Raw genomic sequence first — 12,010 nt, forward strand, 5'->3', positions numbered from 1 at the left:
AATGGGTGGGTGCCCGTGTACCCCAGTGCTTGCATTCCTGTGTGGGGGCTTTTGTGATGGTGGTTTGGGGGGGGATGGGGATGTGCAGTGGGCATGCTTTGGTGATGGGTGTCCATGCTTTGTGGTCGCATGCAGGGCTTGGGGTTGGGATGGGTGGGTTGTGATGGTGAGACATTTGCAAGGAGTAGGTGTGATGGGGGTGAGGGTGGGGGTATGAGTTGGCATGCTGGTGGGGTGGGGGGGATGAAGTAGTGAAGATGAGACTTACCAGAGTCCATTCCTCCAGATACTCCTGCGAGGCCCTCAGGATGCAGGATCGCCAAGACCTACTCCTCCCATGTTGTAAATTCTGGGGGAGGAGGTGGTGGTCCGCCGCCAGTCCGCTGAACTGCGATGTTGTCCATGGATACCGTTGAACGCACCTTCCCCCGTAGGTCGTTCCATCGCTTCCTGATGTCATCCCTATTTCTCGGGTGCTGTCCCACCGCGTTGACCCTGTCGACTATTCTGCTCCATAGTTCCATCTTCCTGGCAATGGAGGTGTGCTGCACCTGTGTTCCGAAGAGCTGTGGCTCTACCCGTACGATTTCCTCCACCATGACCCTGAGTTCATCCTCAGAAAACCTGGGGTGTCTTTGCGGTGCCATGGGGTGGTGTGGGTGATGTGTGGGGTGGATTGTGTGGTGCTAAGTGTGGTGATGTGTATTGGTGTGTTGTGTGAAGTGCGTGGTAATATTGCTGTGTGATGGTAATATGCGCGTCTGGGTGCTCGGATCTCTATTTCTCTGTGCGTGGTCCCGATTCTCTAGGAGTGGAGGTTTGTGGGTGATGTGGGTGTGTGTTTTATATTTAATTGGGTGTGTGGGAGTGGTCTTTGTATGTGTATCATGTGTGTGTATTTTGAATTGTCCAATGTGGCTGTGTTTGTAAATGTGTGTGTATTTTGAGCGCGGCGGTGTGTACCGCCAATAGCATACCGCAGTTGAAAGACCGCCGCGTGGATTCGTGTGTCGTGATAGTGTGGCCGTATTTCTGTTGGCGTGATGGTGTCGGTTTGGTTATCGCCAGTTTCTCGCTGGCCTTTGGTGTGGCGGACTTTTGTGGATGTCTGTATTTTGGCGGTTTGCGTGTTGTGGGTCAGAATGACCGTGGCGGTTTACCGCGGCGGTATGTTGGCGGTCTTCTGACAGCAGTATCTGCCTTTTAACGCCAAGGTTGGAATGACCACCATAGTCCTCAGTATGCTTTGATTGCGGGCCACCAGAAAGAGCGAAGCAGGAGCTCTTGGGTAGCCTTCATTCAGCGATGACCTGCGATGGGGGAGTCGTGGCACATACGTAGGGCTTCTGTCTGGACTATCTTAGTAGGTAGAAACAGGGCTTTTTTGCAATAATAGTATTCCTGGTCTTTATGAAGCTGCGGTCGTAAATTGTTCATTTCAGTTATTTCAAGGTTGGAATATTCAGTCTTAACTTTGTCTAGGAATGTCTGTACTAGGCCAAAGATCTTATTATTTTCAAATAGGTTTTGTACAGGAGAACCGCTACATTCAGGGTAGCGACGGGACAGGGCATCTGCCAAAATATTATGAGAACCAGGGATATATGTGATGCAAAAATCATATTGACTAAAAAAGAAAGCCCATCGAGCCTGCCGACTATTTTGGCACTGAGAGTTTCTCAAACACTGTAAATTCCGGTGATCTGTCCGTGCCTCAAAAGGTTCTTTCGATCCCATAAGAAAGTGCCTCCATTCCATGCAAGCTGTCTTCAAGGCGAGTAGTTCTCGTTCTAACACCGAATAGTTACGTTCGGAGTCGGATGGTATGTGTGAGAGATAGAATACAGGATGCTCTAGCCCATCATCATCTTGTTTTTGTAGCAAGGCAGCCCCGATTGCTCTTTCTGAGGCGTCCGTGACAACGATGAACTGTTTGGTGGTTTCTGGATGCCGTAGAATGTGGGCTTGAATGAAGGCCTTCTTTAGCTCTTGAAAGGCAAACTCGGCGTCTTGGGTCCAACAAAAATCCTTCCTTAGATTGTCCTTCTTAAGGGTTTGTGTAATATAACTGGTTCTCTGGGCAAAGTCAGCTATAAACTGTCGATAAAAATTGGCCAATCCCAAAAAACACTGAGTTTCCTTGATGGAAGAGGGGGATGGCCAATCCAGAATGGCTTGAATTTTATCTGAATCCATGGCAACACCTACTTGGTTAATGCAATACCCCAGGTATATTACCTCAGTTTGGTCAAATTCGCATTTTTCTGGCTTGCAGAATAGATGATGTTGTCTAAGTCTTTCCAATACTTGGAGTACATGTTTAGTGTGTTGTTCTGGGTGGACAGAGAATATTAGAATGTCATCCAGATAGACTACCACAGTCTGGTCTAGAAGATCAGAAAAAATAGCATCCATGAATCTTTGGAAGATGGAGGGAGCATTGGTTAGTCCAAAAGGCATCACCCGATATTCATAATGGCCGAAAGGTGTTCTGAAGGCGGTCTTCCATTCATCACCTTCCTTTAATCCTTAAAAGATGGTATGCTCCTCTAAGATCTAACTTGGTGAATTTCTTAGCCCCTCTGACGGCTTCTAAGATGTCCTTAATAAGAGGCAGAGGGTAGTGATCCTTAGTCGTAATCTTATTTAATCCTCTAAAGTCTGTGCAAGGACGCAAGTCTTTCGTCTTTTTTGGTACGAAAAAGAGAGGAGCCCCTGCAGGTGAAGAGGAAGGGGCAATCAAACCACTTCGTACATTTTCCTCTAGATATTCCTTGAGGATCTTTTTCTCAGGCTTGGTTAGAGAATACATTCACCCAAAAGGAACCACAGCATCTGGTTCCAAAGGAATGGCGCAATCGTATTCTCTATGGGGTGGCAGTTCTGGTCTTTCTGGTTTCTGGAATACATCGGCATATTCTAGATAATGTCTGGGTACTCCTTGTAGGACGCTAATGGAACATCCCACCTTAGGTGGTGTGAGTAAGAGACTCTTCGGGGACCAATAGTTTCCTGCTAAATAACAATGGTGTTGGCAAAAGTGGGAGGAAAGAGAAATGGTTCTAGTTTTCCAGTTAATGTATGGATTATGCTGAGTTAGCCATGGAATCCCCAGGATCATTACGTGATGCGGTGAGGATATGAAGTCGAAGGAAATGTTTTCTTGATGTTTCCCGAACTGCAGACATAAGGTAGGAGTGGTATGCCGGACAGGTCCGAGGCTAGGAGTGAACCATCCACCGTGTGGATTTGTTCTGGTACTTCCTTAGGTATTTGCAGAATCTGTCTTTCCATGTCCCAGGTCTCGTCTAGATAGATACCACTGGCTTCACAATCCAGCAAGGCCAGTGCTCTTTCTTCACGGCCGTCTGTTAAGTGTAAGGTAACAGGTAAGAGGAAAAGAGCAGTTACTTCTTCCCTTGAGGAACAGATGGAAGGTATCTCGGAATATCCCGCCCTCACCCTTCTCTTCGCCTGTTTTCCCGCTCACTAGCTGATAATGGCCCTCGTGCCATGTCAATTTGCATAGGCTCTTCATCAGTAGTACCTTTAGGTTCAGAACGAGTCTCCTCGGAGCGATGAGGAAGGGCGCGAGACGTCATTGAGTATGATGGTATACAACTCTTTCTCTTCTCCACCCTTCGCTCATTTAGACGATATTCTATTGCAAGGGTCAGATCCATTAAACCCTTGAGGTTCTCCACTCTGGCGGAGTGCACTAGTTCGTCTTTGATGTCATCCCTGAGACCCCTGCGAAACAGGGTCACCAAAGTACGCTCCACGCAAGAAGTTTCAGCTGCCAACTGTCTGAATCGTGTGATGTATTGTAGGACGTCCTGACTTCCTTGTTGAATATCGCATAGAGCTTCTTCTGCTGAAGACTCCAGTCCAGGACGCTCAAACATTTGTTTAAAGGCAGCGACAAAGCTTGAATAATTAGACAGGCTGGGGTCGTTGCCTGTCAATAAAGGGGTTGCCCAGGCCAAGGCTGGGCCAGATAGAGCGCTGATCAAATATCCAACCTTAGTCTTGTCTTACATGAACTGTGAAGGACGGAATGCGAAATAGACTGTCAAGGCATCCAGGAACTCTCGCAATTTGTTAGGGTCCCCAGAGAAGTGAGGTGTGGTTGCAGAGACAGTAGGAACATCTGTGGCTCTAGAGGCTAAGGCTTGTCGGAAAGCCGTATTTTCGGTACGTAGATGTTGGAGTTCTTGGGCCTGTTGTTGGATCGTCAGGAGCAAGGTTTGACTTGTTGGTTCTGTACTCATCACGGGATTCGCCATGGTTCCGGTCAGCAACTGGATTTTTGGGCATTGCAATCTGTCACGATTCACCCTGGGCTTACCGTCGATACTGGAGAAGAATGGTGAGCTGCCCCGGTTCCTGCAAGTCCTGCTCTGGCCGAGGTAGAGGCGACCCCTTCCGGTAGCCACGGTGCTGTTGACAATAGTACGCCACTACAGTCCGTGCCCTCCAGAAGGAGTCCCAGAGGAAAAACCCCTAGGGGGAAAAAACCTCCAACAGGAACTCCCTGAAACTGAAGGAGGACACAAGGATTAGAACTCAGGATCCTGGAAATCTGGAAGACTGAAGACAGAACAAGAACGACTGGCGTCTCAAACGAAAACCAGCCGGAGCGTGACCACCACCGCTGAAGTGTTGCAACGCAATGAGAAGAAGAAAGGATTCCCCTTATATACCCCTAGACAGGAAGTGATAAACAGGAAGAAGTAACACCACCATCTTGGCTTGGGAAGGAGCCATAGCTAGAGATAGAAAATATACCCCCGTACAAGAGGAACAGATGCATGCAGGGAAGAAGGGAAGTGCACAGCATGCTGGGAAGGAGAAGTCATGCTTTAAAACCATGCATGTAGAATGAGGAAGGCCCTGAAGGTGTGTGGCAGGTGAGAAATGCTAGGGGGGGAGGCCCAGACACCCTAGAACAGTGTTTGCGTCATGCACTGTGCGCAGCGAGGACCGCGACCCAATTCTGGGTCTCCGGCCCCGCCGCGCTCTAATAACAGCGCGCGGCTCTCCCCGCGGTTCGGCGGGGATGTGCCTCAGCGGCCCGCAGCGCAACAGAAAAGGACATTCCAAGATGGCACCCACCCTTAAATCAATGCAGACAAGATTAATCCTTTGAGTCCCTTTTTTATGTTTTTTATGTTTTTTGCACTATGGAGTTGATTTAAAACATGCGATGTGTAACACAGTGATTGTGTGAACAAGGCCGTTGTATGGCCGGAATGCGTCATGAAGGTGATTAAAATATTTCTGTGATTCTGTTCAAATCCTGAGAGAGTGTGTTATTATGGGCTATGTGTTATTATGGAAATTATGGGCTTCAAAGAGGTAAAAATATGTAGAACCCATTCTAGACATTAAATAATGGCACGTTTAGTCACATTTAATTGTTTAAAAATATGAAAAATTGTACTATATATATTGGTTGGATATTATTTAGATAAGGATACAATTAGGAAATTAAGATAATAAAGCTCAAAACCAAGTTAAGGTTCCACTGTGACATCATAAATGTTTAGGGAGGAAATGTGTGTCAAACCTTCAGTAAATTATATCACAGTGGGTGATTTAAACAAGGACAGTTGGTCCGGCAAATGCAAAAAAGCCATCAAATATCCTTTAATAGTACCCACAGCAAGGTCTTGGTGGCCAGAGTTAAACTAACAATAAGACATCCAACCGTTTTGCTTGCCAAGGGCCTGTCTTGCATACCACACCAGGCCACAAATTTGACACAGCACCCAGCGTAAATAGACATTGTAGAAGGATGCCTAGTAGGAGAATGACACCCACAACCTCAAACCCTGTCAACTACCACCTTCCGATCTCCATGAAGAGAGGTGTAGACTGTGTAGGTTTGGGTGCACAACCCTGCCTTGTTCCTACGAAGGGAGATCCACCCAAAGCACCAAACTGATGGACGTGGGACAGATGCTCATGCCCAGAAGTTCAGATACCACACTCTCCTGGCCCATCTAGAGCAACTAGGATGACATGTGCTTGATTGTAACCAGTTTTTTACAGAACTCAGAAGGAGAGGCAGAGGCTTGAAGACGTCCAGGACTACTGTGCTGCATTACAGCCAGAATTTGTCTCCCAGCAAGAGTGCTTGTGGAAACAAAACATTTTGATAACATGCTTTCGCAACTGTGGAAAAAAGATCTAGCCAGGGTTCTCCCTACTGCTGGAAGATCCCATGCACCAGCAAAGACACCTCTGGCAGAGCAGCCATCAAGACGTCCCTCAACTTCTACCACCGCCTTCTGAGGTCAACAAAGAAGATAGTCCTTGCTGCATGCATCTAAACCAGCACCAACAATACCAAGGAACTTTTCAACATCGTTAAGGAACTCTTCGATCCGGTTGCGAAAACAACATCACATCCTCACAGGAGCTGTGCGACAACCTCGCCCACCTCTTCTACGATAAGATCTCAACCACTTACAGAAACTTCGAACCCCAACTGACACCTACAGACTTCCTCGACAAATATGCCACCACCATAACTGATACAACCATACACTGACCACCTGTTCAAGCACTAACCTGTTTGTCCCAGGGAGACACAAGGTTGACCAAGTTGCTTATTCCCACTTCCTCCTAGACTTTGTGTGCCTCTAACTTAAGTGCATGTGATCAGCCCCGGAAAGGGGATGGATGAAGAGAGAGAGAAAGAGAGAGAGAGAGACACTGTAGAAGCAGTCCAGATCCAAACGAGTAGTGATGGTTGTTGAAGAGCCAAAATTTCCTATGATAAATTACATATGATTCAAAAAACGTAATACTCATAACCCATGTATAAACTAGTCTCTAATTACTATGTGCAAGCTAGGGTGTACCTGTTAGAGTCCCCTTTCCAGCTTTAAATGGCTCTCCCTCTAGAAATTTTCGGGAAACAATATGGATTATCTGTAATTAAATAATTACCTTGAACCTCCTAGAGTATTTATAACTACTGCCACTGTGGCCCCAGATTGGTCCCAAGTCACCTCAATTAACGCCTACATAAATCTTGAAGTTGGGTAAATACCTTGCTTGATTCACCTTGCTGAGGTTTACCAAGATGCTGACTCACTCGACTTCATAGACATTTAAATAGATAACAAATAATGACAACAAATTCTCAGGTAATTAGGTTTGCAGACATTTGTAGGTTACTTACTGCACCATACTTAGAATTCCAAGAAATACAATTCTGTGTATTCGATCACACTGAAAACATAGGATTAATATCAAAAGATCACAGTACAAGGTTTGCATCACTCTGGTAACATAGGGTTAATATCAAAAACACAAAAAATCGGTTTTATAACTGTTACGTCACAACTTAAGTTGGAAATAGCAATGAAACTTTCAGGCCATACACTGAATGTTCCATAGCACCAACATCAATTTAGAATTAAGCAAAAGTCATATTAAACTTAGCGATAACAAACGTATTCACAATACATTGTTTTTATAATAATTGCGTGAAAGAACTTCCTATCTGAGATACATAGCAAGCAACAACAATAAGCGTTATTAGGTGACAAGCGTTGAACATCCCAGTGACCTTAAACGCCAATGATACGTCTTCCTAAACACATGGCGCTCCAAAACATCCGACTGTTAATCCGACTGTTAAAAAATATCAAATCAGCAAATGTTAGGTTTCAACAAATAAATGCCTTTTGAGTACATGCAGTGCGTTATTGCCTTTTTAGTAGTTAATTCTCTTGATCTCTTTCTCTCCCCAGAAGCGGCATCCAAGATACAGGACTGAACATGAAGATCAAATATGGAGAAGCAGAGACTCCTTCTCTGCAGCCGGTGACCTCTACAGTAAGCAATTCACTCAGGCCGGGTGTGGTTTAAATACTTGCTGCATTTGGTCACACCTAGTCTCAGTCATAGGGATGCTAAAGGCGTGAGCAACATGTGTTCTAAACAAGCATTCGTCTTAAACAAGCATTGGTCCCAACAAGCATTGGTCTCTGTAAAGAAGCTTTGGTCTCTGTAAAACATTCTTATGGGGTTACAACAAACATTGGTGCCTGCAAAGGCAGATGATTGGCTTAAGATTTCTTTACTGAAGCACATCCAGGTTTTCAGGTCCGGCAGTACACCCCTTCCAAGGCCCTCCAAATTGGTTTTGGTTTGCTGGGGTATCAATGGTGGCACTGACAAATCAATCAGGTCGCATGCACATGTCCTGTCGGTTCCCATGAACAAGCCTCCGACCTATAACCTTTCCAATCCAACAGGTAGTAAAGTTTATCACATACTCCTTTAGAGTCTAATATGGCCCTGACCTCATACTTAGAACAGTGCATAGAGTTTGCTACTGTTTTACTGTGAAACACTGGATGAATCGGTAGAGAAGTGGGTAGTTCTAACTTCACTGCCACCTTGCTAATCTTTTTGATGATGTTAAAAGGACCCAAAAACGTTGGATGAAACTTTTGTGCTCCCTTCAAATTTAAGTGTTTAGTTGATAACAAAACTTTTTGTCCAGCTGCATAATTTTGTCCTTGACGTCTTTTTTTGTCTGCATATATTTTGTTTGTCTGTTTTGCTAATTTTAGGTTGTCTTGTGCATTTTTTTGGATGTCGCTTAATTTTTGTAAAACATCTTGTACCGCAGGAGTGGTTAACTGAGGTATTACACTCAAATCCAATATTCGAGGATGATACCCATAATTGCAATAAAAAGCTGAATATTCAGTTGATACATAGATTACATTGCCATGCATAAATTCGGCTGCCCACAAGCATTCAGCCCAATCTACTTCTGAATTTAGGAGATAACAACGCAAATATTGCTCCATACGCTGGTTAACTCTTTCGGTTGGCCCATCTGATTGTGAGTGGTGACTTGATGACAAGTGGACATCTATATACAATTCCTGACAAAGGCATTTCCAAAATTTAGACACAAACTGCGTTCCTCAGTCGGACATGACGACTGAAGGAAGGCCATGTAAACAGACTATTGATTGCATGGGCTAATTGTATAGCTGACAATAAAGCTTTTAGAAGAATAAAATGTGTCATTTTGGTCAAATGATCTACCACTACTAGAACAGAGATGAATCCCGCCTGAGATTTTGGTAATGCTACCACGAAGTCTAAAGATAGGGTAAGCCAAGACGCAGGTGTTGTAGGCAAGGGTTGTAAAAGACCAGCGGGGGCATGATCTGAGCTCTTCCTTTGTGTACAGGTTACACAATTGGCTACAAAGGTTTTTGCGTCTTGGGATATGGATGCCCACCAAAAGTGTTGTTGAAGGATCTCTAGAGCCTTTTTCTCCCCACGGTGACCAGCAAGTTTATTAACATAGCAACACTGATAGGCTTTGTCTTGTAGTGTTTTTGTGCATAAATATAACTTTTGTGCTACATACTTTAATTCCCTATGACTATGGCTATCGTACTTTCCTATTCTCGTTGCACCTCTTACAAGAAATCAGAATCAAAGGTAGTGGTTCCAACTATCTTGTCTGATGACATAATAAAAGGTAGTTCTTCTACTTGTTCAGTAAGGGTGTGAGCTAACCTAGAAAGTGCATCTGCTTTTCCATTCTTTTGACCTGGTTGGAACTGGATGGTGAAGTCATAATCATTAAAGAATTGAGACCATCTCAACTGTTGTGTAGACAAAGCACGTGCATATTTAAGGAATTGCAAGTTCCTATGATCTGTTAAAATGGTAACTGTGTGTAAACCCCCTAGGAGATAATGCCCCCATACCTCAAAGGCCCATTTTATTGCTAATAATTCTTGATCTGCTACTGAATAGTTGGTTTTGGCTGGGTTCAATTTATGGTTAAAGTAAGCTCCTGGATGGAGCTCACTGGTTCCAGGATCAGTTGACCCCACCTACAGCTATTTGAGGGGCATCCACCTCTACCACAAATGGTTGTATATGATCCGGGTGTCGTAAAATAGGGGCAGTACTAAACTTGTCTTTCAATTGGTGAAAGGCCTTATCTGCCTCTTCTACCCACTGAAACTTTATTCCTTTGCGAAGTACCTTTGTGATGGGATCTAATAAAATGTCTATAAAAACTGGCAAACCCTAGGAAGCTTTGTACGTCTTTGACACTTTGTGGAGCTTTCTACTGAGCAATAGCTTCAACTTTCCTAGGTATCCAGTTATACTCCATTTGGAGTTAGGATATACCCAAGGAATTCCACTTCTTGAACATGAAAACTACACTTTTCTAGCTTTGCAAAAAGGTGATGTTACTGTAAGGCTTGTAGAATGGCCTCGACATGCGCAACATATTCTTCATGGATGTTAGAGTAGATCAAAATATCATCAATATTGAGACAAGACAAGACATCAGACAAGAGCACACTGATTAATAAAATCGTGTAGTGCCTCGTTGATAAAATAATGGAAAGCAACGGGGGCATTACAAAGTCCGAAAGGCATGACAAGGTACTCATATAAACAAACAAAATTTGGTCCAGAAGGCTGTCTTCCACTCGTCACCCTCCCAGACTCTCACAAGATGGTCCCCCCCCCCCCACCACAAATCGAATTTTGTATATATGCATGCATTTTTGACCTGATCTTTATGGGTTGAGATTAAAGATAATGGGTATCTATTTTTTATTCTAGTCTTGTTTAGGGCTCTACAATCAATGCAAGCTCTATGTTCCTCTCCTTTCTTAGGAATGAAAATTAGTGGCGATGAAGCTGGAAACCTACAAGGGCTTCTAAATCCTATGGCCAGCATGTCATCTCAATTTTGTCGCAAATGTGAATTCTCCCTTTCTCTTACAGCATAAATTCTACTGCAAGGAATTTGCAAACCTGGCTGTAAATCTATCTGACAGTCAAAGGGGCGATGCAATGGTAATGTAGTGTCCTTATCCTTGTCGAAGACATTTGCAATATCTTGGTATACTGAAGGTAACTCAGGTTCTTCTTTCTCTGCATTTTTTTCTCAAAGCAATACCTTTATCTGGTTGGGCCTCTGCCGGACAGTTACCTTAACAGAACTAAGACTGCAAGGTAGCACTTTGTGCAGCCCAGTTTATAGTAGGATTATGCTTTTGTAGCCATGGGATTCCAAATATAATTTTGAAATGGGGGACACATATCAGATCGAATTTATGCTTTTACAATGATAAGAGTATAGGCAAATTACTAACTCACAAGTAGTTTTGGTGACCGAGCTTTAGGACAAAGGGCTACCATCAATAGTTTTAACTACATCAGGACTGGATTTAGGCAGAAGCGGTATCCCAAGTTGTTTTGCAAGGTGATATCCATGAAAATCCAGGTGGCCCCCGAATTCACCAAGAGCTTAAGCAAAACTAGGCTAACTGAAGATTGCCATTCCATCTGTGCAGATACATGTAAGTGATAGAATTCTCTCTGGGAGCTGGTTTGGGCCAAAACAAATGGGAGACCTCTGATTTTTTCACACCGAACAACTAGTCTCCACCTTGGTCGGGTATTCTAGTTTCCCTCACACTTCTCACTTTCAGAGCTTTCGGACCCTATGGATGGTTTTTTAGGTGTAACCATACAATCCTTCAAAAAGTGACCCTTTTTCCACTATACAGTCACAACTTTTGGTCACATCTTCATTGTCATTCTTCTTTAGTAAGTGGGCCTCTAACGTTCAAATTTGCATTTGTTCAGTTTCGTTAACACCTTTGTTTGTATCTTGTTTCTTATTTCCGATCACTAACAGCTTGTGTTTGGTGCGACCTTTGCCACTCCGTTTCTCTGATAAACGGTGATCCAATTTGGCCACTAAGTCGATTAGCTATTTGCAAGAATCGGGTGGATAAACTACTTGCATTAAAAGATCCTTAAGTTCATCTTTTAACACTCTATAAAACAAGGACCCCCCTCTTTTCTAGCGACCAATCAGACTCTGTCACCATTCTATTAAAAGCAGTTATATATGTCCCTATTTCCTTGCTTTAGATTAAGCAGTTCCGAGTCTACTGCCTGCATAAATGTATGCTTGTCAATCATT

This window comes from Pleurodeles waltl, chromosome 8 (genome assembly GCF_031143425.1).
Source record: "Pleurodeles waltl isolate 20211129_DDA chromosome 8, aPleWal1.hap1.20221129, whole genome shotgun sequence".
NCBI lineage: Eukaryota > Metazoa > Chordata > Amphibia > Caudata > Salamandridae > Pleurodeles > Pleurodeles waltl.